The following is a 24,630-nucleotide window of genomic DNA, read 5'->3' on the forward strand; positions in this document are numbered from 1 at the left end:
CACAACCTTTTCAGAACCCATGTGTCATTCTGACAACTTTCCAGGACCAAGGGGGGCAGACTTAATCTGCATACATATTAACATAAATTTACATAGGAATTGAATCAGAGATGAATGTGCGCAGTTGTTATTATTGTGTATTTACAATAAACTTCACTGTAAGTGTTGACAGCACTTCACAAAACAGAGAGGAAGACAAAACATTCTTTGCGAGTCAAAGAGAAAATGAAGCACCATTTTCCTGAAAATGGTTCTTCATGTCTTCCCAAAAGTTAGATGTGGCCACAGTCATCAAGGAATGCAGCTTGGAGTCTGTCAGATGGCTACTGCATTTGCATGAATGGCAAAAAAAATCTGATCTTCCGCAGAGAGGAACGTGCTGTGGTCTGTGTTTGGAGGGACTGATTTTTTTCCAGGGATGGAGATAAGGATTCTGGAATTTCTGTGCCCTCCTCTAACATTGTATCTCAACACCTACTTTTTTACTGATCTACATGAGTTCCACCTCTCTGAGATCTGTACAGAAAGAGGAAAAATTTCACTTATGTTTCTGTCTACTTGCTGATTAACTGTTTACCCACTGGAGCTGGCATTTATGTGGTGAGTTCTGAGCCTGTGCTGCAAGAGGGGTTGCAACACTGCTGCAGATTCGAGGGCAAGACAAGGAAAATTTGCTGTCTCCCGGTGTGGTCAGTCAGTGGTGCACAGCAGGGTCACAAATACAACTATTTCATGCTATTTTATTCCAAAAGAAAGGAGCCCCTCTGAAAAGACCTTGAAATAGATTGCTTTTGGTGTGGAGCAGAAGGAAAAACAATATTCTAAGGTTGATTTTTTTCAAAAATTAATCAGTAATGGGCATTGACATTTAATAAAATGGCCTGTAGCATCCCTGGCCATAGAAGATCCTGGGAAAAACTCCAAACCGCCAACACAATTGCTGGATAAGCCAGCCTAAGGGACCTGGAGGGCGCTGCCAGAAGAAATATCCCCTTTAACTTTCAGCCACGGTGATGCTGTGCATTCATTACCAAAGAGGTGGAAGAACAGCATGATGTACTCTGAATAAATTGTTCAATATACTTGTTTAGATCTTGGAGTTAACTCTTATTTAGACTGCTATACTCAATGCCTTTTCTCTTGAGAAAGTGCAGAATAATAAGGAAAAGGACGTACGTGACCAGCACAGGTGTCTCTGTACGGTTTTGGGGCATCATGTTGTTCAGGATAGGGAGGGAAATTAATTAAACCTTTAAAACATACACCTGCCAGTTCAGATAAATCTGATTTAGACCCAGGGTTGAATGTGGCAGCTCAGGAAACGTCTTGTTGAGAAGTAAGTGGATCACAACAATGGTTTGAGGGTCAGATGTGGTACAGGTATAAATCAGAGTAAGGCCCTGCAGCCTTTACAGGAAATGTACCACTGTGGGAGCCCGGTGGTGTTCAGAACGTATTTTTGGCAAGTCTGACCTCCCTTAGGACCTTGGGAATGAGGGAAAAGCAGCTGTGAGTTGGGGCTCACAGTCCCAAGCATTTTGCCATGGCAGCTCAACTAGTCACCCTGCATCAGCTACTGCTCATATGCGAGCTCCTAGCCTGTGGCGAGTATGAAGTAATGCAATTTATCCTAATCTTTTTTGACCCTGAGTTATCTCTGTGAGCCTACGTCTGAAGAGGAGAGAGGAACACTGGCCTTTTTAGATACTTCTCCAGTGGGCCCGACCTCAGGCTGTAGCTGCACCTACAGGAACAGGAGGCTGATACAGTAGCACATGTCTCTTTGTCAAGTTTTTCCAGGCTGTTTGGTTCAAAAGCTCATCTTTTATACTGCATGAGTCACTTTGCTATTGGCACTCTAAAACAGGAGAATGAAATAATCCTTCTGCAAATCTTGGGACAATTATTGGCCATCCTAAAACATGTTCATGCCTTATGTCTGAACAAAAAATCATAAATAATGTTATCCCTGTGAATCAGAGTAACCCAACTCAGGGCTTTTGCTTACAAATCATCTCATAAATTATTCAGCCAGTTCCAATTTTGGGTGACTTGTTGAAGTGAATCTGGGTCATAAATTGATATATCCTAAATTGGGCCAGTGACAGGGTGGATTATATAAGGACTTTCACTGCAGAGCCCCAGGTCCTATCCCCTGCTGCAATAAATACTTAGGTTTTTTATGGAGTATGGAATAAATCCAAGACACTGGGAAAGCTTTAGTTTAAAATACACTATAGCCTAGTAGTTAGAGATGTTTCCTGGGAGAGACAGGCTCGGTTCTCCAGTCTAACTCAGGCAGAAGAGGGAGCTGAAACTCATCTCCAGCCTCCCAAGGGACAGATCCAGCTGCTGATAGATGGGAAGGTGGTCATGTTCCCTCCAGGTGCTTTCTGTGAGGCACCCACCTACGAGACAAGTTCTGGGAACACAAAAGTCAGGCAGAGGAATGCTTCATTTGTGAAAGTGCAGCTACAAGCATCAAGCTCCTTAGAGCCAGTGTAACGCACATCTCCAGCAACTGAAATGTAAGGTAATTCCATCGTGTAACGTTAAGCATCTGTAGACGTAGTTGATCAAATGGGAGAAGTTTTGAAGATCTACATTTGAATTCAGGTGCCTAACATGGCAGCCTGTTACTTTAGTCTATTTAGGAGTTTGGGATCATGTGCTTTTATGTTTACTATAATCTTTTCAGCTCTTTCCCCAGATTGCTATTTTGAGCTATCCTCAGTACCCACAGAGGGCTCCATGACCCATCCACCGACTGCTGAGTTTGCTATGAGACTAACTGCAACTCCGAGCCTGGTTTTCCCTCCCATCTGGCAGCAAAAATGAACTGCTGCTGACTGAATGACCACTGATTCTCTTGGAAGGAGAGCTATGCGAACAGCAACAGCCAACTCTGTCACCATTTGTGAGGATTTGTAGCTTGGGCCCTGAGACATCTGGCTGAGATATTTACGCAGTCCCGTATTGCACTCACTGAGGCTCTGCGTTCACATCTGGAGTCTAGACTGAGTGACTCTATGGGCTGGCCTTGAAGCCTCCGAACAGCTCATGTCCCCCTTGTTCTCTCTCTTTGTCTTTTTATTGCTTTATTGGTTTATCTATTTGCTGTAGGTGCTTCTATCTCATCTCCTCAGACATTCCTCTCACGGCCACTTGAGAGCTTCGGTAAGGAAAGGCAGTGACTGAAAGAGACCAGGTAAAAGCAGACCAGACAGGTAGGGGGAAAAGGCTGTGTCGTGGCGAGGCTTTGATGGTGTGGTTATGGTAATGGGGGATGCCTGGTGCTTGATTACGCTGTTTCTTCTACAGCCATGGTTGTGGGAAATGACGGTGCTGAGCTGCGGGGTTTGCATTCAACACACGTGACGGGGAGCAGGGCTTTCTGTAAGCTGTGAGAGGTGGCCACGTGGCTGAGCCAGGCAGGAGCTGAGCTGCCCACTGCCCTGGGCCAGATCCATCGGCCAGCTGCAGGTACAACCTGGGTCGTCACAGAGCTGTTCTGCCTCAAGTTGGTTGGAGTCGGTCCCTGTTCATTGTACTACTTTGAGGATGAGGAACGGGGGGGTCAAAGCCTAAAGAGAGGACACAGTGGTGGAGATCTGAGGTATCTGAGACATCGGCACAGGGCTGGTAGGTGCATCACAAGTCCCGTGGGAGAGACTTTGGGCATCTAGAAGAGGCATCCAGGTTTAGGAAGTTAATCTTGCTGTTAGTCATACATCTTTGTGCTTAGTTGTGTATTGTTTTGAACATGGGATGCTAAGAGCTTTAGCCCTGTGCTGGTGCTGTACTTCCATGACGGGTGAACTCCTGCGTGATCTGACACTGTCCCTAGCAGTATCGGCAGCTGCTGCTGCTGCCTGCCCCGGGAGCAAATCTTCCCGAATGTTGCTGTCCTTATTCCCAGCCTCTCATCTTTCCCTTGGGCCTTTTGTCTGTTAGTTCCACTTGCTCCTCTGCCTGTCCCATGTTCTTCTTGTAACAGTTTTCCTTTGTTTTGGATTTCCTGGTTGCCTAACAGCCCTGTCTGCCACTGCTGAAGAAATACTGCTAGGGAGTCAAGGGCTAAGTATTGCTGACAACAGTGGGGTTATGACCTGGAAATGTAGTGGAGAAGCTGAATGGGCTAATAGTGAAAATGTATGCAGTGCTTGAAAAGATGGGTACTATGGATGTACCTGTTTACGTAGGTAGATCCGTATGTATTTGGATATAGATAAGCCAGAATCTACATTACGAGAATGTCACAAACCCTAGAAATTCAGGCACTGAAATACAGTTCAATTCACCCTTTAAAGAAGGGTAAAAAGAGATTTCTCTGTGCACACAAAGTAGCCAGCAACAGCATGATGGCAGTTCTAAGTAAAGGGCCTTAATCAGAGTATATAAAAAGACTGGAATGATGTTTGAACAACATGTCCAGCTCCCAAGCATTGTCTCTTTCCCGCTATCAATGACACCCATTGTGCAATAACAACATTTGCACAGAGATACGTCCTGTTTTGCACACGGAGAATATACTGAAGCAGCCATAGGGCTGCACTAGCCTTGGCTAGAAAAGTCCCCAAGGGCCCGTCTGCCAGCTGCTGACTGATGTAGAGCTGCTGCTGCTGATAATAGGGTACGTGTGCTGGCTTTGAGCTGAACTAGGCAATCTGGGGCACAGTCAGATGTGCTCAACAAGGATCAAGTTCAAACCTGTTTAAGAAGTTAGTTCCCGTCAGTGGTGATTTAAGCTAAGTAGTTTTGCTGTGTATTGGAAAGGACGAGGAATGTTCACACAGTCAGCTACTTCATCTTGGCTGTCACAGTGGTGATTTCAACACAGCCAGGGGAGTCAGAAAGACAACAAACAGCTGAGATCTGTGACATCCTAAATCACGCAGACACAAGCTTCTAAAGGTGTATTTCCATTAGAAGTTTGCCTGCTTGTATGTAGCAGAATTATGCTACATAATTCACTCTCTCTTTCCGAGTAGTTGAAACCACGAGGTGCCTAGGCTTCTTTGAAGATGTAGATCATTGTTCCACGCTGGAAACGGCTGTTGTTGGTTGAACATTGCTGATACGTTCAGGAGCTCAACTGCAGCAGGCAAAATGTCATTGTGGGTGAGGCTAGGAAACACAGATTTTTGCTGTAGAGATTGACATATCATCATTGGAGAGCAAACGTAAATTCCCCCACTCTACTAAATGCTCTCACTGGAGAGGAAATTAAAAAATAATCACTGCAAGATTCAAGAAACATAAATACACTAATAATTAGGCAAAAGAGGATTGTACATGACATCTGTGTTAATGTCACCCAACTTTATCATCAGCCACGTTCATTCTAGGAATATCCCACATGTGCTAAGCAGGATATACTTTTGTGTGAATACTGTTTCACACCATCCGGTATCACAGAGATCAGCTATATTGTTTTCCAGGCTTGGGAGCCAGAGTTGGCCTTGTATCAGAACAGTCATATTGTGAAGTTGCTGAGTATAGCTCCGCTATGTTTCCCAAAGTTATTCAGTTCCTTCACCAGAAGACCATGCGTTGCACAGCAGGAAACGCAACTAAAGATCTTCCTGGGGATTATTGCCTCCTGGAATTATTAATGCCACATTCATTCTGATGGAGAAACTGAGTTCTGGAGCAGCAGTTCAGCTGTAACTATTCAGCTTTTTCCTGAGAGATGCCCAGTGAGGGCACCTTCAGGCAGATCCACAAAAATATATAAGCCCTAGGTAGGCCCCTGAGCTATAAGTAAAACCCAATGTTGAGATTCCTGCTGGTTGTGTCAACAGGAGTTTAGATATTAAAAAAAAAAAAAAAAGAAAGAAAGAAAAGCAAAAGCACAGTAATTAAGTACTTTCCTGGCTTGGACAAACTGTAGTTGAAACAAAGATGACTTCTTTCTGGAGTAAATTGTTTTGTCTGCTAAGTGATCACTTTATTTTATAGTGAAATGGCAGGCGAAGAAATACAAGGAAAATGGTTTAAATCTTGTTACCTTGGTAAAGATCCCACTGACCACAATAGTATTTTACCTTTGCATGGATTAAGAGAACAGCAGGATCTGAACAGCTGGTCACATAGTTGTGTTGTTGGTATTTCTAAACCTCTAATAAGGCAGTGCTGAATACAAATATCTTATAATCTGAATACAGAGATCTTACAGTATCACTCAAGGCTTCTTGAAGGCAATGCATATGACATACGAATGGAAGCTGTAATCTATAAGGCCACAAATCCTTTATGAGGATTATCTCTGTTACCTCATCTGACATCAGAGAATTACATGTAATATAGACACATAAATGGCTTAGTCACAGAAAGGTCCTTTAGAAAAAGGTAGGGGAAAGGAAGTTTTGTTTGTTTCTAAGCTGGGGAGAAGAGGGAAAGCTCTGCAAATGACAGGTGCATTGGAGCTAAAGTCCTGTTTGGGTTCACTGCAGAGATCTTACTCACTTGGGAGAATTAGGCAACAGAACTGAGTCCCCAGTGTCTTGATTTGCATGTAGTCATTTACAGCCATGCAAAGGGCGGATGCCATACGTGCTTGTACCTCCATTTCCCTTTAGCTAGGTTCAACCAGTCTGCATGAGTGTCGGGGACTATGGAAAGTGTAAGACAATCGATGATTAAACCCTATAGCTCCACATTGGCCAAACAGAAGCCTTAGATTTAAATAACTCGAGCTCAGGATAGGATTGTTTGAATTATGAGGCTCAGTTGCATAGCTAAACAGAAGATTTACTCATTGCAGAGCCAGCCTGGATTCATCTTTGGTAGTTCTCTCCTACTGCCTTCACTTATTTTTCTTTATAGGACCCTGCTGGTTTCTTCAAAGGGAAAACTGATAAAGTATGATGCAGTTTCCCTGCTGTCTGTGACTTTCCTTATGCCTCCTACCTATCTTGTCTCTTTTTCCATCCAGATGAATGAGATTCTAACGTAGCCTTGTACACTTGCTCTAGTTACCTTATTCCCCTCTCCTTCACACCTGTGTATCACCCTATTTTTCTTCTTAAAATCTCTGGCTCTTTTTCATTAACAATAAAGCAGATTTGGTCTTTCCCTTCTTAGAAATTCTTATCTATCAGCATCCCTTCCCTCTCCAGTTACCAACCAATTACTAACTCTTTCCTTCCTTTCATCTCTAATTGCACCTCTGACAGCACTGAATGTGTTGTTTATTGCCTACAAGCCAATGTCAGAGGTGCTGTCTTAGACCCTCTCCAGTCCAGCCTCTACACTTCTCATTCACCTCAAACCACTCTCACCAAGCTCTCTAATGATGGTAGGACAAAAGGAAAAGAAGGGAAAGGACATGTTGGCATACCTTGCAATTTTAAATACCAATTTTGAATTCCCCTGTTTTGGGAACTGATTAAAACCCCACTAAAATTAATGAAGTCTTTCCATTGATGTAACGATCCTTAGACCAGTACCAGCAAAATCATACATTATGTAAGTCAGGGTTCAAGAAGGAATTCCAGTATTTTCATTCATAGATGGCTCATTTCCTGTAGCTTTCACACTGTCCTTTCCACTCCACTGACCTCTGTCTGATCGTATACAATCTCCTTTATATTCCCTCTTACAGGATAAGTAGTTGGATGTGCGTAGAAGAATGTTCCATTTTCTGAAAGAATTTCTTGGATTCCCTGAAGAGATTAGTACAAAATTTTAATTAGGGGCATTGGCAGAGTTCCCAAATGCTGGTATATTAGGCTGTGGTTTTCATTTTCATCACCCATTTTGGTTCCTATACAATGCATAGGATTTCTGATGAGTAGTTTACTTTAAATGATGTACATTTTGTTCCTCCAGTTTTTGTCCATCCTGTTGATACAGATGAGTCGTGATTAGCAGCAAAGTCTTGTCTTTTCCTTCCAAAGACTGGGGAAGTTGCCCAATATTCTGAGGACAATTGTCCAAAAGATGTCAGAGTTTGAAGTGACCAGTAAAATTTCCACTAAAACTCTGGAAGGCATACAGGATGCAAGTGTCATTAATTAAGCTCTAAGAACCTACAGTGCTGTGGGAACCTGGCATAAAATACACAAGCTGAACTTTGTTTGCAACTTCCTTCTATTTAGGAATTCATTAAAGGGCTGAAGCATTTGCAGAGATTTCAGGGCCCAGTGCTAGAATGGCTAATTGCTGGCTTGGTCTTTTGTATACAGTGTAGCACATAAAAGGACTGTGATCAAAGAATGCAGGTGCTGCTGAGGGCAATGAGAATGCAAGTCTGGTGATTGCTTGCCAGATACAATATATAACCTTTCATTTAGCTGTGCTTTGCTTTCGTCCATGATAGGATTTTGGAGGAATTGCTGAATGATTTTGACTGAAGTGATTTAATAAATGCATTGTTTAAACAGAGCTAAAAGTTAATACTTCTTCTTTCATCTTCCTCCTGTTTTCCCCCCTTCTAGCACCTGAGGGGAACATAACCACTACTGCAGATCTAACTTAGATGAAGGCTTTAGTAAGTTTAAGTTGGTTGCACCTTCTCGAGTACATTAGAGATGGCTATCACAGTTAATTTTTGCTGGATCCATGGTCTTGTAGTGGAAGAGAGTGAGGTTACACAGTACAGCTTAGCTCACATATCTTCACAGTGAGAGCTAAAGAATTCACAAATAATTTTATGACTATATTTACCATACCTAGATTTTCTTCAGTTCCTGCCCTAACTGTTCTCATCTTGCCAATGTTTTCATATATTGTTCTCATCAAATAGCAACAAGAAGTCTATGGTGAAGCTTTCTCCTTTTTAAACAACCATCCTATTTGATCACCTCCCAAAAATAGCACAAGCCATATGAAACAAGTGGAGCCGTGGACCCTGTCTTGGAGAGCATGCATGAGTAATTAAATAATATGCCCTTCTGTCACCATTTTTGCAGGGAGGGGGATTAAAATCTGTGTTCACAGGCTGAGAGCAGGTGTCTCTGATGAGATCCCATGCTGTGACATGCATGCAGCACATTCTTACATGAAAAGCCCTGGCTGATGAAATGACCACAGGAAGACAACATGGAACCCTCCCGGCATGATCAGAAGAAGCTTAATTAAGCTCTGTGGTTAATTTTAAAGTGAGTGTGTGCCTGTTTTAGAAGAGCATTAAGAAAACTGAAAACATGGCTATTTTTTAATTATATTCTGGTCTTCCTGACATTCCTCAAGCAAACTGTGTTGTTTCTTGCGTGGTCAAATGATACAGTGACTCAGAAGTGAACACACACATCCTTACGTAGATGGGATTTAGTAACTTGTCCAGTGTGGTTTTAGAGGTTGTTTCTTAGTTGTGGACATTTTTTTCTTTGGCAGAAGGCAGCACTGAACCCACAGTTTCTGCAGTTATTCTCGACACAGTTGTTTTAGTTGCAATTTTGTGACTGAAAGCATACAGAGACTACAAATTCCCTATAATCTTGTTAGAACTTTCATTAGAAAAGGTAAAAAAAATTGAGCAAGACTCAGAGAAAAGATGAGTGTTTGTGTTAGAATAGTTAAAAAAAAAAAAAAGACAGTAGTACTGATGGCAACAGTCCTTTGCCTTGTATTACTGTGCTTTTCCACTACAGAACTTAAAATGCTTTCCTGATTTCTGTGAAGCAACTTGAGAAATTATTTACATGTGCATGACCATGGCTGTTGCAACAGTGGTAAAACAGAGGTTTGAAAAGTGAAGCCACTTGTTCTAACAATGCAGTGAGTCAGTGATGAAACTGGGAAGTCAAAACTAAAGTACTCATGTCCATCTTAATGCAGAATATGTGGTGAAAAACTGTAGCCTAGCTGTATATGGATGGATGGAGTGACAAAGAAAAGCTTAAGGCTTCATAAACACCTTTGCTTTTCTCAATAGAAGAATTTGTTCTCTCTTCCTGGTCTTGTTTTGGTTTTGGTTTTTGTTTTTTTCTTTTAACCTCAATACAGGCTAGGTCCTTCTCAAACATGAAAGAAGGCTCTGTCTGAGAAATTCATTAGCCAAATTAGACATAAAATAATGAGGGTGTGAGAATGAGGCAGCAAGGGATGGGGGTTGGAGAGGAAACATGGACAAGGATAGCTAGAGACAGTTCTCTGCGAGGGTAGCTGATTGAAACAATGGTACAGTACCTTGACTAATGTAGAGCTAATTAAAACTGTATAGGACAAAGCACTTCTAAATATACTACAGGGAACAATCTTTCTATGGTAAATCCATCCCCAATGAAATTCTATTGACTTCAATAGGTTTTCTTCTGGGATGAATTTGGCCTGATAACCTAATAAGTCTTTTCTGTCTCTGATTTCTAAGGACCTTTTGTCACAAGCATAGCAAGGATCTTCAGTCTGGCTTTCAAAAGTGCTGAACACCCAAAACTCCTACTGAGGTCTCCGGGAATTACAGGTACTCAATACCACTGCAAATTAAAGCTGAATGAACTGTTTCATGTTTGCTGTGAGTTTGCTTTCTGTACAGTGCCATCACATCTGCAAAATGACCCTAAGTTAACCTCCTAAGCCTTCTGAGGCAGAAACTTCCTATGCATAGGTACAACATCTCACACAATGCAATACAGAGCTTAGCAAAGGCCTCCAGGCACTAATACAATAAAATTAATTAGTAAAAACAACAGTAAATTATAAATTCACAGTATCTGTATTTGCAGGGCAATGGGGAATACATATTTGGGCTGGTTATGTGTAGATGGGCCTGCTTTTGTTATCCAGTTTCCAACTGACTATCTGTGGTCTGATTTGTTGGACAAATTATGTCCAATGTGTTCATAGTTTTTGTGAACTTAAAAAATTTGTCTTTTTATGACTCTGTAAAAGCCACATTGAGAAACAGTCAAAAATAAATAAATGCTTCTTATTATTGCCTTCAGCACAGAATGCATGACTCTTCCCTTCACTCTTCAAGACTCATGTACTACTAATAAAATATTTGTGTACCCATTAAATTTACAGTGGGAGTTACAGTTGGCATCTTTGAGATGACCAGGACTATCATGTAAAACCACATAAGACTTGTTTTGAAAGGTTCAGGTCAAACACAGAACGTGCTCTTTGGAACATTTTTCCTTTTACTGCACTACTATTGTAAAGTCTACTCTGCTTTGGCTTCCACTCCATGGAAGATGTACCTCATATAGATAATGATAGTGTTTTAATAATGCACTTCTTTCTCTCACTTAACTTCTTGGTTTTTTCTGAGAGAAAAACCCAAGCAAACAAATTCCCAACAACAGAAAACCCCACCATTTAATGAGTTGTGCTCTGGTTTTATTCTGAGGGGTGTCTCTGAGAGGAGGATTACTAGTTTATCTCTGTTAGTTTAACAAACAGATCTGTTCGATTACTCAATGTTTGGTTTTTAAAAGGGCAGCTCCTGGGGATCTTAAAGAAATCCATAATGCAACAGGGAAGGAATATAATAGACTGGTTTGGAAAAAAAAAATACAATGAGGGGAAAACATAACATGCAATACATTTGGTGTGAACTTTTCCCAGAAGATTGCTTGAGCCTCATAGTTCACTTACAACCAGAGTACAGTGATGCTGGGCAGCCTGCCAGTGTTTGTTATTGTAGTACTGTGTGAGCCAGTTCCCTGGTGAAGAAAGAAAAAGAGAGAGGGAGACTTTTCTTTGCCTTTCATAGGTGTCCCACACTTTCCTCTCTGCTCTCTCTGAACACCCTCCCGTTCTTTACATCAAGGTGTTTTGGTGCATGATACGCTGGGCAGGTGTCGTGCTACTAGTTTTTGCATGTGGTACTTTCACAGTTCAAGAGGGCTGACAGAGGGTTGTATCGCCTCACTGCACTGGAGGTTTCAGATGACAGCTCTGCCTGACAGTCTAACAGTAAGGCACCCTGTGATATGCGTAGTGATGATGAGTAACACCTTGTCCTCGCAACAGAAGTATCTGGGAAGGGAAGCACTCCTAGGAGTGGGTGCCAGGCTAAGTTGCATGTCTACACTGAATTTTGCAGTCAGATGTGAGCCAGGATAGCTTGGGCTTAATACCATGCTACAGATGCCAGTGAGGCATCTCTGAGTTGTTCAGAGCACTGGCAGACCTCCTTCATGTCAGCCTACAAAACGGTGCACAGGCATGGATGAGTTAAATGCTCACAGTCTGGCCCTGAACGTATAGCAAAACTAGGTATAGATGAAGGAGGCCTCCTACGTTCTTGTATCTATATTCTACCTGGAAATTCATCCAAGAACATTTCAAAATCAGCAAACATGGCATGGGGTTGTTTTTATTTCCCCCCTCCACATCCACACACCTCCTCTTCAAGCTGATATGTTGCCTTGAACCCTGAAACTACAGCACTCTCTGGGAAGCACTTACACAGCCTCCATCAGAAGCATGCTGGGCTCCCAAATGTGATAAGAAACTGATAAAAATGATCTGGGCGTTAAAACAGCCTTAGTGGAAGAATGTTTAGCTAAATAGATACCATCTGTCCCTTGAAGTGAGCATGTCCTTGTTCTGCCCTGGCCTGACCACTATGAGCTCTTGCTTTTGTGGTGGAGTCCATGTGTGGACTGGCTGTTGTTCCCAGGACCTGGGGCAACTGTTTATGCAATGTGGACTTTATGAGAAACAGTTTCAGTTGCAGGGTTTTTTTGTTTTTTTTAAGGTTTAAAGATTGGTAATGAAAACAACATTTTCGCCTAATACAGAAGAGTACTGGACTGGAGCTCAGCTGAACGCTCATGTTAGCCTGTATAGCACATTTCTTTAGGGAAGCCAAAGAGGGAAGGAATCCTGAAGAGCTAAAAGCAGCGTACAAATTACCAAGAGAACTTTCATGTCAATAACAAGCAGTGCAAATATTTTCCAAGGGACACAGGCAGTTAGCACACAGCACCGACTCTACAGTTTTTAAATGCATTTTCTTTACCTCCTCACAGACATAGTGGAAAGAGCTTGGATAGACTGACACTACAGACAGTTCATTGAGCTACTATGCAGATACATGGGAAAGAGGTTAAAGACAAGAATCAGAGGGTGACTTGCTCTGAGAATGACTGAGCAAACTTTGGGACGCACAGGATTAAAGCGAGAGTGCAGTCTACCTCGAGCAAAGTCCTGCAGAGCATGAGGGCCCCAAGAACAGAAGAACTACCATACTTCCCCAGAGAGGGTCACGTAGTGAGACCTGCGGTGGGATAGTCACACCATCTAGCTAACCGAAGTAAATTCACACTGTATTGTCCAAGTATAGAGAAGTCAGCCTAGCTGAGGTGCCTCACTGTGATACCTAAAGGTAGACAGGTCAATGCCCCGTGATGGATGTCAGGGCCCTGAGGGCACTAATAGGCCTCAGTGGTTGTGACCAGCCTAATTCGGGGCCTCCACTCACACCCCCTCCCAGGGACCCAAGAGCCCCATTTCAGGTCAGGCCTGGGCCTCCCACCTCTGTTTGACCTGTGCTGTAGGTAGAATGGAATGGAATGGAAGAGAAGAGTTGAGTTGGAAAGGACCTACAATGATCATCGCATCCAACTGCCTGACCACTTCAGGGCTGACCAAAAGTTAAAGCATGTTATTAAGCTCGTTGTCTAAATGCCCCTTCAACACCAACCAGCATGGGGCATCAACCACATGTCTAGCAAGCCTGTTCCAGGCTTTGAGCACCCTCTCAGTAAAGAAATATTTCCTAACGCCAAGTCTGAACCTCCACTCATGGAGCTTTATACTGTTCCCACGTGTCCTGGCAGTGGATCCCAGGAAGAAGAGCTCAGCACCTCCCTCTCCCCTTCCCCTCCTAATGAAGCTGCAGAGAGCAAGGAGGTCGCCCCACAGCCTCCTCCCTCCAAACTAGACAAGCCCAAAGTCCTCAGCCGCTCCTCACAGGACATGCCTTCCAGCCCCTTCGCCATCTTCAGTCCCTCCTCTGGACGCATTCAAGGACCTTAATATCCCTTTGAAATTGTGGGGCCTAGAACTGCACACTATAGTCAAGGTGAGGCTGCTCCAGTGCTAAATACAGTGGCAAACGAGTGCTCCTGTCTCTAGTGCTGTCCCTGGCCCTGTCTCCTAGATGGACCTTGGACCTATGTTGTGGGTGGTTTGTTTTCTGGATAGCCCTCTCAGATGTACGCTGTAGTTTTTTTCCAGTCCTGTCTTTGGTCCTGTGTCTTTTGAACCTGGCTGGAGCCCCTGGAAGGTCCCTGGACCTGATTCAGCACTTGCTGTGTCTGAAGCTGTTGATGGACCGTGTTACCATCCCCTGGCTCTGCCCACCGTACTCGGGTCCTGGATGCTGAGGGTGCTGGGGCTGCTCTCAGCTCCCGGATCACCTTCCCTTGGGCAGCAGCCCTGCTCTTGGTGCTTCCTCACAGCATCAGAGCCTCTATACTCACAGGATAATACGGTGTGAACTCTTGTGAGCAGTCATGAGATGTCAAGGGGTGTTATCCTGTTGTTTGTAAGACAACGCACACATATAGTTAGTTGGCAACAGGGGCTAAAGAGTCCATAGGTCTTGAGGTGGGCAGCAGGAGGGGCTTTTCTGTCATCCGCTGTAGCAGCCCTAATGTACAACAGCTGCTTCGTGGCAAAGGCTTCTCTCCATCTTGTTACAGCGTGTGCTGATTGTCAGGAGAGGAAGATGAGGGTCAAGTATTTGCCTGTAGAAGGAAATAGAGGCCCCTCATACGTCCTGTGCAGTTACTGTTGTCTGTGAACTCGCTGAGGGAGCGGGCAGGTGCCGTGACTTCAGTGCTCTGAAACTCCGGACCAGCAGCAAATGAACAAACAGTGTCCTTGAGTATAGAGGTATATCAGGAGGAGCGATGCTTACACAACCTTTGTACAGGGCAGTGCTTACAGCTAAAATCTCACATGGCACCTCACCATCATAGCTGCTGTGTGGGTCAGCAGTAGTATTTCTCAGAGCAACAGATTTGCTAAAGAGGGCAGGCAGGCTTAAGGGAACTTGGTTGTTCCAGTTCATCTCCAATGGGGTTTGGGCTTTAATTGCCTGACGATGCCGAGAAGCAGGGCAGCCGGTGTAAGAAACTGAGATCTCGGAAAAGGGACGAAGTTTCTTTTATTCCATGCCTCAACATCTGCAGAGGCAAGGAGGTCCCATAGACTTCCAAGAAGAGGCCGTTGACACTGCAGGGGATTATGAAGGCTTTTCGTGCTTTACTTGAAGGGCTGTAACGCTTGTGTGGTTTGAGAGTGAGGTTGCTGCGCAAATCTGTTTCTTTTTCTCTTAATTACTTTTGATTCTAAAGTGAATCTATCACCCTAGAGGTGTGTGCTGTTGAGTAGGTTGTTCAGGCATGAGTGGTCTCAGCAGCGCTTGTAAGGCCTGGAGCAGGAGAATTGCGAAGCCCTGCACTTGGGGAAGAGCAGCCAGAAAGGGGATCTTCACACACAAGCCATCCTGTGGTCCTAGAGTTAGAAACACTTCCAAGGTCAGACCCAGACCCAGCTGGATTGGGAGCATGTGGGATCCCTATTCAGCCCAATTACACTGACAAGAGAGACCTAACAGTGTATGCAAAAGTTGTGGAGGTTACAAATGTGTACAATTCATACATTTTGGGAGTACGTTACAGGATGGAAAGGATATTCTGTAGTTCTGAATCAGAAGGTGTTTCTGGTATAAGGAACACAAGAAGAAAGTTCAGAATTCTGGTTTGGTTTAATTTTTCCCTTCCACCCCTACGACAAAGGATGGCAAGCGCAAATAGCTTGCAAACAGCTTGAAAGAAAGTGGTCGCTGATTTGCATACAAAGGGGTGCAATGGTTAGAAAAGTGGATCCTCGAAAGGGTTTCAGTTCTGTGGCTAAATATGTAAAAAGCCCAGAAGGGGTCTTATGAGGAGAGATGCCTCTGGAAAGTGACATCACTTTGATCAGCTTGGATGACTGCAGCGTAGTACTAACAGGTTGTGCTTTATAAAGAACGTGCGTGGCAGTGATGTTATTCAGCGTAGTACTTGCTATGCTGTTTTGATTAAAGCTCAAAAACACAGGTCTTGGGATGGGGCGCAGAAACTGAAGCCTGCTAGCCAGTTGACTGTTCATACAAGAAACTCTTCAAATGTTCATAATTATAGACAGAGGACAGCCAGATAAGAGGTAAAATTCAATTCTGTTGTTTGAAATTTTCAGGATCGGACCCTAGTGAGCACATTTCTTCCTGTTGTGGAAGGGTGAAATGAAACTTCTCTTTGATGGGTGTTTTGGCTCAGCCTTTATGAGCTGGTTAGAAGGGCTGATCTTAGGACCTGGTCTATTTTCATTGCATGTGTTACGCAGACTTCCTTAAAAAGGAATCTTGTGCCTTAGCCAGGAAGATAAATAATGAGAAAACATCTGCTATTTAAGCTCTGGAATGACCTATAAATCTTAATGACGAATGCAATCCCAGAAGCAGAAATCATCTACAGATTGCAAAATTCTCTCACTCTCTCTTTTTGGTTTTCCTTTTATTCTGTTTCTTGGTTTGTTTTTTTTGTTGTTGTTTTGTTTGGGTTTTTTTTTTTTACAATTTTGTTGTTGTTCCTTTAATTCCTGGTAATTTGGGAGCCCAAGTGTTTGGTTTTTTTCCTCTCACTGTTTCATTATAACTGATAGGAGCTGCTGAGAGGAGGGCATGGCAACCATAATAACACAAGAGGGATGGAACAGACAGCCCCTACAAGGAGCTGACAGGCAGAGAATAATGACAGAGTAGAGGATGGATAACTAATAGTTTGGATGATTTACTCTTGAGAAGCTCTGGAGGGTGGGATGCTTCTTTGCCTGTTTATTTCAACCTCACATGCTGAAGAAATGAGTTTGCTTAGCTGCTTTAATCCTTTGCTACAATTTCTCCTACCAGGGGATGGGAATCTGCTTCTCTCTTCAGTGCTTCCCTGTGGCCTGCCTCCCAAAGACAAGATTGCTGTTAAGAATAACAAGAGGTTTCTCTCTCCTTTTGCCTCTAGAGCTGCAACAGAAGGGCCCTAGCAAACATTTAAAACAACTGTATCTGTGACGACCATAAAATTAAAGAGGCTAGAATTCAAAATGCCGTGGAGAATGTCAGGTTCAGTATTCAGAGAAGGATGTTAGTGTGGGGCATGGCCCACCTGCAGCATGAGCAAAGATAAGGAAATTCTCGTCTTGAATTTGCCTGAGATGCTGAATAGAACCGGAGGGCCTCTCATACAGCAAGTCACTCTGTTATCTGTTTGTTTATTGCAAGGTCAGGCTAATTTTATTCTCCGTTTCACGTTGCTTTAATCTAAATATTGGAAGAGGTGATGTTGGGGTAAAAGTCTCAGGAATTGTGAGCAGCATGTGGACCATTTCTCTTGATAAATCATGGAACCATCCACCTGTAAGTGGGCAGGGATGGAGTAATTCTTCTCCTGAAGCTGTTAAGCGATCCTTGCATCCCATGAGTCCTTAGTCCATAATCCTTGGTCCATAATTTCACAGGCAGGTCTGTGGGTAAGATGCCTATGGAAATCATTCACTTACCTGTCCCAGACGGAGACAGGAGGGACAAGTAAACTGGGCTGGAAACTCAACCATCTTCTGGGACTGGTGCTCCCAGGGCAGAAATTAACTCATTCTGAATTACACTAGAGAGGCATGACTGCAATTCTGGAGTGGCATTGCTGACACTATTCAGGCACACAAGCAGACTAAAAATAAGATAGTGTTTTATGGTTGAAACGGCAATTCAGGGAGTGAGAGCTAAAATTAAACACATGGCGATACTCTGTTTTGTTGTTTCCTGTGCCCTGAATACCATCTGCTTGAAAATCAGGTGAATCCAAGTGTTATTCTGAAGGGCTGTCTTTATTAGATAGAGATTTTCTTTAAAGTGGAGCAAAGAATTTTGTCTAAAAGAGGAAATAAATAGGAGTCTAATAAGTAATGCAGAAGAGACTGCAAACTGATCAGTGATCAGAAGAGGGTGAATGGGTTTGACTGACATCTGGAGTAAAGCAGTGCTGTGCTCTTTCAATTACAGGTTTAAGACTGCCACAATTGACAGATTAAAGGTGTTCACCCTAATCCAAAATTATACTTTCCCCAGTCAAATTGACCATTGTGTCAGCTTCAATTTGCTCAGATACGTCACCCACAGTGACTGATTGGACTGATTCGCTTGTACACTCTTTGACAAGGTCCCTGTTTTGTGTTCACTCCTTACCCTTGCTATTTCCCTTGTCAGACAGATACTCTAGAGGCATTTCCATTATATCCCATGTAGCTGTACCTCAGAAATGTACTGGACTGGAAAGAAAAATCCTCAGGCCAATTATTCTGACATAAACTCTACTTATCAGAAAGCACTAGAATATGAAGCGTAAGTTAAAATAGCTCAAAAATAGGATGCATACATACACACGCATATACACCCCAGGCAGACACCGAAGTAATGCCGTGCTCGGTCTCTGCCGTGACTGAGAATGGATGAACACTTCTAAATAAGAAACAACCCAAACATTGTCTCAACATCCAGATTGAAACAGTCTCTCTGAGAATGGAAGTGCTTTAATTTAAAGCAAAACCAAGCAATTGTTTGCACAGATCTACCCTGTATTGTTTCTGTTAGGAGAAGAAGTGGCATACTGCTTGGAGAACAGTTACCCTGTAACCTTCCTGACGCTGAAAAAGGAACAAAAATAAACAACTTTTACAAATTTCTGAGAACCATGCTGGTGCTGATGCTCTTTTTGTGAGGAGACAGGGAAGAAGAGATGAGTTGCATTTCTTTTCTACGAACTGAAGGAAGAGGAGGTGCTCATCTCATAAGCACAAAGGCGTGAAGTGGCATTCAGATTAGTGAGTTTTAACTTTAGCCAAATTCATCAGGTGGGCTCTCCCTTGTGAGCCAGATTGAAAGGATGTCACATCCCACTGAAGAAGGTTCCTATGGGGAGCTTTTGGAGAGCTCTTAGTGGTGTACCCTAACTTTCCGCAAGAGTACAGGCAGTCCTGCGGACAGCAGGGCTCAGCCTCTTGGGCTGTGGATGTGCAGCGCTTCCACCAGAGTGGTCAAACTCAGAGCAGTGCAAAAGGGATGAATTTGCTTCATCTCATCTCCCTTGAGCTTTGTGCAAAAAAAAAAAAGAAAAATCACTTCTTAGCTCTACGTACTAGCAGGACATGGTGGTGTGACTAGCACTCAAGCCTCAAGCATGACTCTCGCTGAAACTTCACTTGAATCTTATTTCAAGGTGATGTAGATGAGTGTATAATTAATTTCATTGTCCTCTCAGATTCTTTTGCATCTCTGCTAGTGTTTTGGTTTGGGTTGGGGTTTTTTTCTGTTGTTTTATTCTTTGAAGTTATCCATGGACATAAAAATGAAATATTTTTATCAGGTTACAAGTACATAAAAATGTCCACTGTTATCTGTCTCTGTAATCCATCTGTCACAGTTTCACACACAGCCATTAGTGGAGTTTCCAGGCACTGCAACGGATAACATTTAAAAGACGTACTATAGCCAGAACAAACATTACTTGTCTATCCACCAAAAAAGGCTTGCACTAAAGCTGAAGGAAGTTTTTTTTCCCTCTGCTTGCAATAGCAGTTTTGGGTGGGATGTGTGCACAGGTTCTGTGGAGCTCACAGAACAATGGCATTTTACAGAAGCTTATGAAGCAGGACATTAAGGACTGACTATGGTACCACTTGTTATCAGTGCTAGAAAATCCTTTGCTTTACATTCTGGACACTCCTGTAGTTAAAATACTTCTATTCTACAGGGCATTTGCAGAACATTTATCATTCTGTCAATATTTTGCCCAAAATGTTATATATCCCTTGAAAGACCCAGAGTGAAGTTGCTGGATTTTAGTTTGTAATTAAGTTTTGAATTACAGGGAATGGGGGAAAAATGCACTTTTTTTGTTATGGCTTTTAAGCAACTCTAACACCTTAGAGAATTGGTGTAGATATTTGAACTTTGGCACATACTTTATCCCCAACCACAGCTGTGCCTTTGGGTTTTCTGAATAGTTATAGAGAAAGATATAAAATGTGAAACATAAGAGCACAGCAGTACCTAGTACTGTCTATTTATCTAACAGTTTAATTTGCCTCTGTGAGGTCTAAAGCACATGCCTCATACATACCCCTCACTCAGTATTTGTGTACAGCAGCAGAATTTGTTTTTAATTACTGATTTTCCAACTTTCAATAGTCATGGCTGACATTACACGGAGGTAAGGTGGGAACTATTCCTTCTACCTCTTTGGGTATGCCTGCAACCCTCATGCATAAGCAGGCTCAACAGAGACTTTTCGTTAAGGTGTATGTTCATATGGGATGCAACCTCTGAGGGGAAGTCGTGGAGCAGCTAGTATATTTGTTAACTGTAAAATCAAAAGGTACCACTGGAACCATTTATGTGAGTCATGGTTCAGTTTTCATGGAGATGAGTTGTAGCTGTCACTCCCACTTTAATCTGGAGGTGAGAGATTTTTATAAGCAACTAAGCCGTGCAAGGCAAGAAAGCAGAAAAAAAAGGGACCATAGAGGTGAGCTTATTGAGTAAGTACCAGTTAGTAACAGTTTGAAGCAGAGAAGTAAAATCATCAGAGATTCGGCAGGGGAAAAAAGCAGAAAACCATCATTGACTTGACAAGATCTAAAAACCCTGTGAGAAGAGGCAGAGAGGAAGGCAGTGCATCACCAGGACTGAGGATCAGCCTGTTCTAAGGAGAAACAGAGGTTGACACGTCTCTTCTTGACTGACAGCACCTTGGCCAGCAGAGACTCACAAGGTGACTGCCCCATGGATACTGAGCATATGAATGCTTAGCCTAATAATGTTAGTCCTGGCCCACTGCTGTGTGTGTTAGCAATAAATAAGACTATTTTTATATACGTACGATCCTGCTTTTGGGCCTCTCTGCCCAGTAAAAGATGCCCAAAACATCAAGGGTTACATTTAATGTGATCTCCTGTATTGTGCAGACTGCAATACTGGCCTCAATTAATTCCTCCTTGAATTAGAGCATATCTATTTGGGAAAAAAAGCCCAAACCCGCATGCTCTTTTGATTGAAAAGTTCTCCAATGATGTATACTCTATTGTAGCCCTAGGGAAATAACTCCACTGGTTAATTATCCTGAATGTTAAAAATCTGCATGTCAGTTTTATTCTGAATTTGACTGGTTTCAACTTCCAGCCACAGAATGTTATGTATCTGCTAAACTAAAAAGCCCACACATTATCAGGTTTTTGTTGCCTGTTTTGATGGTGATTAAATAAGTCTTTTGCCTTTGCCTTGACATGCTAACCACACTCTCACCTTCAGGTCTGTGCCCTAGTCATGTGCCCCGAGCCCATCATTCCCCTGAGGGGATCTTTTCTGAGTGCTCATAGTGCTCCAACACCCAGAAACAGACACAGTACTGCAGAGATCCTGCCACTACCAAATACGTAAGAGACCCCCGAGTGGCAGGAGAAACGGTATTTTCTGTTAATAGAACTGAGCACGGCAATGGCTGATGCATCACGCGGAGATGCCACGTACCGTGTCACCTACCACACCTCTGGGCACTGGCTGTCAGGGGTAGCCTGTGCACCCCTTCAGTGTGAGGAATTCTCTGTTGGCAGATATAGCCCTGTATCATCAGGCATGCCATTTGCTTGTGCCTAATTTAGCAAGTGCTCCAGACTGGTGATCTGCAATCTTTATCACTCCCACTGACTCTTTTTGTCAGGGTAGACTTAGTCCGTAATGCAGTTATGCTTCCATCCATGTCATTGATAAAGTGTTTGATAGCAGAGAGGCAAAAATTAATTTGTAAGGGAGCTTGCTCAAGTCTCACCTCCTTGACTGAAGTCACTCTGCTTTAATTCTGCCTAAACTGACTCTCATAGTAGGCAGTGCTCTGCTTACCTGGTTTTTATACGGCACAAAGAGATAACACCTCATGACACCTGCTGAAGCAAACCTGGAGCCATGACAGGACAGTCCAGGTAACTGTAAGCCAGGTGAAGTCCTGCCCACCTCTCACACCAGACCAGCACGCTGTTACTGGATCTGCTTCTTCTCACCTCTTTGATGCTGCTGCTTTAACCCTTACATTGAAATAGGGCCAAGAACTGATCCTTGGAGACTGGCACTCATAATTCATCACCTAAGTTACTCCCGCTGCTCTTTACATTTGCCGGTACCAACAGTCTCACTTCAGGATTGCCAGCTTATGTTCATGGGGTGAATGGCGACTTAAAGTTTAATGTTTCCTGATTTCCTGCTGCTTGTTCTTGCAACATCTATGTTGTTACAACATCTGTTGTAAAACCAGAATGATATATAAACGTGAAAATCATTCCTGTAAACCAGCAAGCAGTATAGCAGACAATGAAGGAAAGTGCAGGGGTTTACATGTGTACCATACAGGGAATACATTGTGTTAACTAAATACAAACATACATTTTCTTGGGTTTTGTCTTTTGGAATGAGAACAAAGGGGACAAATCAACAGAACAGGGATACCCCGGTGAAACTTCACTGAAGTCAGTAGAGTTACACCAGGGATACATTTGGCTGATTCTTTCGCTAACGGCTGTATGAAAGCCTTAATATAGAGTTTCTGCATGTGTGAAGTGTATGCCAAGACAAACGCAACGTGCTAAATGGAACCTCTTGATTTATTTAAATAAAAAATATGTTACAAAAAAACAGTGGATAATTGCAGTGGAATGGATCCAGACTGGAATCGTCTGTCTCATGTCTCCAGAGTGTCTGAGGGAGGAGCAGTAAGGAATATCTTACTTGTATACCTAAGCAATGTAGGATATGCAGATAGCAGATAATTTCTTGAAACTGCTACGATCCACCAAGGGACTCAGAGCTCTTTAGAAGACAAAGGTTGTAATCAGATGTAAAACAGCACTTTTGGCTGCAGCCGATATGGACTAAGGGATTACCAAACACAGTCTGTTCTCAGCTGTTCATCAGTTATCTTCCTTATAGGCATTTGTCTCCCTCTCCCCTTCCAGTCCAGATCTGCCAGTATCACTGTCACTCCCCAGCTGGCCAAAATGGTCTAAGTATATATATAAAAAAAATCCTATCAAAAATGTTAAGGCTAAACAAGCTTAACTGGGTTGGAGTATAAGCATAGAGATGTGCTATGGATGTGGTAGCCATCGAGTTACACCAAACACCTGGGGCTGGGCTAGAAGAGGCAACATCTTGCTGTAGATCAGCAGCAGCCTGAACAGCAACAGTCTAACTTCACTGTTTGAACACCATGGACCTTCTCACTACAACCTCTAATTGCCTGCTAACTGTGGAGGTGCCTGGAGCCCTCCAATGGCCACCCTTCTGCTTGTGCCAACCTGCAAAACCATTTAGACCATGTAACTGTTGAGCTGCTCAGAGACCTACCTCACATCAAAGGTCCGGTGGGTTTCTCAAGCTCTGGGTTTCCCCTGCCTTTAATAGCTGGTATGCCCAACCAAACAGGGGCTCCCAGACATACCTAACTTCCACTTGAGGGCTAGTGCTGGGAGGAAGGAAGGGGAGAAGTGACCGTGTACCCAAGAACTTCAGATATAAGACACCCAACTTTGAAGGAACACTAGAAGGAAATCTAGTGCTCCCATGTGCACTGTTGGAAATGGTGCGAAGAAGCTTCCTCAAGACATGAAGCTGTTCTACTTAGCATGAAATAATTATGCAAATGACTCTAGGAAGAGGTCAGAGTAATTGTAAAAGCTAATGCCCATATTAGCAGCTCATCAGATAGATTTGAGTGTCTTCAGCTCCCACGAAGGAGCACTATGGAATAAAAATCCTCAGCAAAGTTCTCAGCTGCGATGGGTCACTGTTAGGAATAACAGAGCAACTTTGTGTCTACATATGCACTCACAGCCGGTGGCAGACTATTTTAATTCTAAGGCACCGTCTGTGATAAGAAACAACTAGCAAGAAGAGAGTGAGAATCTCAAGAGAAGCTAAAGCACTCCAGGAAACTCCATCAAATCCCCGGATATATGTCATCTCATATGTTGAGAAGTGTGATGCTGCAGCACTGCAGGAGTTATCTTGGTTACGTGAGTATTGCAGTATTGCTGTGTTTGGTGAAAGTACCTGTTAGAAGAGCAAGAGGGAGTGACAGTCCTTGCATAAATGTATTGGGATGGAAAAAATACTAAAATACGGTCCACAGAAAGAATTAAACGTGAGGTTTTCAAAACTAGTTTTAGAAAGTTGACACTCAGTTCTCCCTCATTTCTAGAGGAAAAAGGGTATCTAAACTGGACACCTTTGAAAATGCCTCCTTTTTTCAAAGGGACATAAATTCATTTTAATTGGTTTGTATTCTTCAGCTGTTTAAGCACTTTAGAAAATGTCACCATGAGTCAACAAAGATGTGCTAATCAATTACATCAGAGAGTTTAACATTAACATTCCAGTATTAAATTAATTCCTCGAGGTTTAGTATATGGCTTCTAAAAGAAGTTGTCTCTTATTAGCTTGGGTTATATGAAAAATAGTAGTAACGTTAATGCTGTCAAATCCAGATGCCTTGGAGCAGTGTAAATAGCCTGACTTTGACATCCTGAAGTTTGAGTACTGAAATGTGAAATCATAATGTACTTTCACAGCCTGATCCAGTGTCCACA

The 24,630-nt window shown here is 42.9% G+C and overlaps 1 long non-coding RNA gene across 2 annotated transcripts in view; it reads left to right on the top strand.

Annotated features, from left to right (window-relative positions):
- The window catches only part of LOC142042412 (uncharacterized), a 48,420-nt gene that overhangs the window by 18,461 nt on the left and 5,329 nt on the right, over positions 1–24,630 (top strand). The window contains exons 3-4 of one of the 2 annotated variants that reach the window (XR_012653760.1): positions 10,316–10,408; positions 12,653–13,282. This is a non-coding gene — a long non-coding RNA (uncharacterized LOC142042412). Of the gene's footprint in view, positions 1–10,315; positions 10,409–12,652; positions 13,283–24,630 lie in introns of those variants that run through there. The other variant, XR_012653759.1, reaches the window with a different exon arrangement.

The sequence above is a fragment of the Buteo buteo genome, chromosome 20 (genome assembly GCF_964188355.1).
Source record: "Buteo buteo chromosome 20, bButBut1.hap1.1, whole genome shotgun sequence".
NCBI classification, from domain to species: domain Eukaryota; kingdom Metazoa; phylum Chordata; class Aves; order Accipitriformes; family Accipitridae; genus Buteo; species Buteo buteo.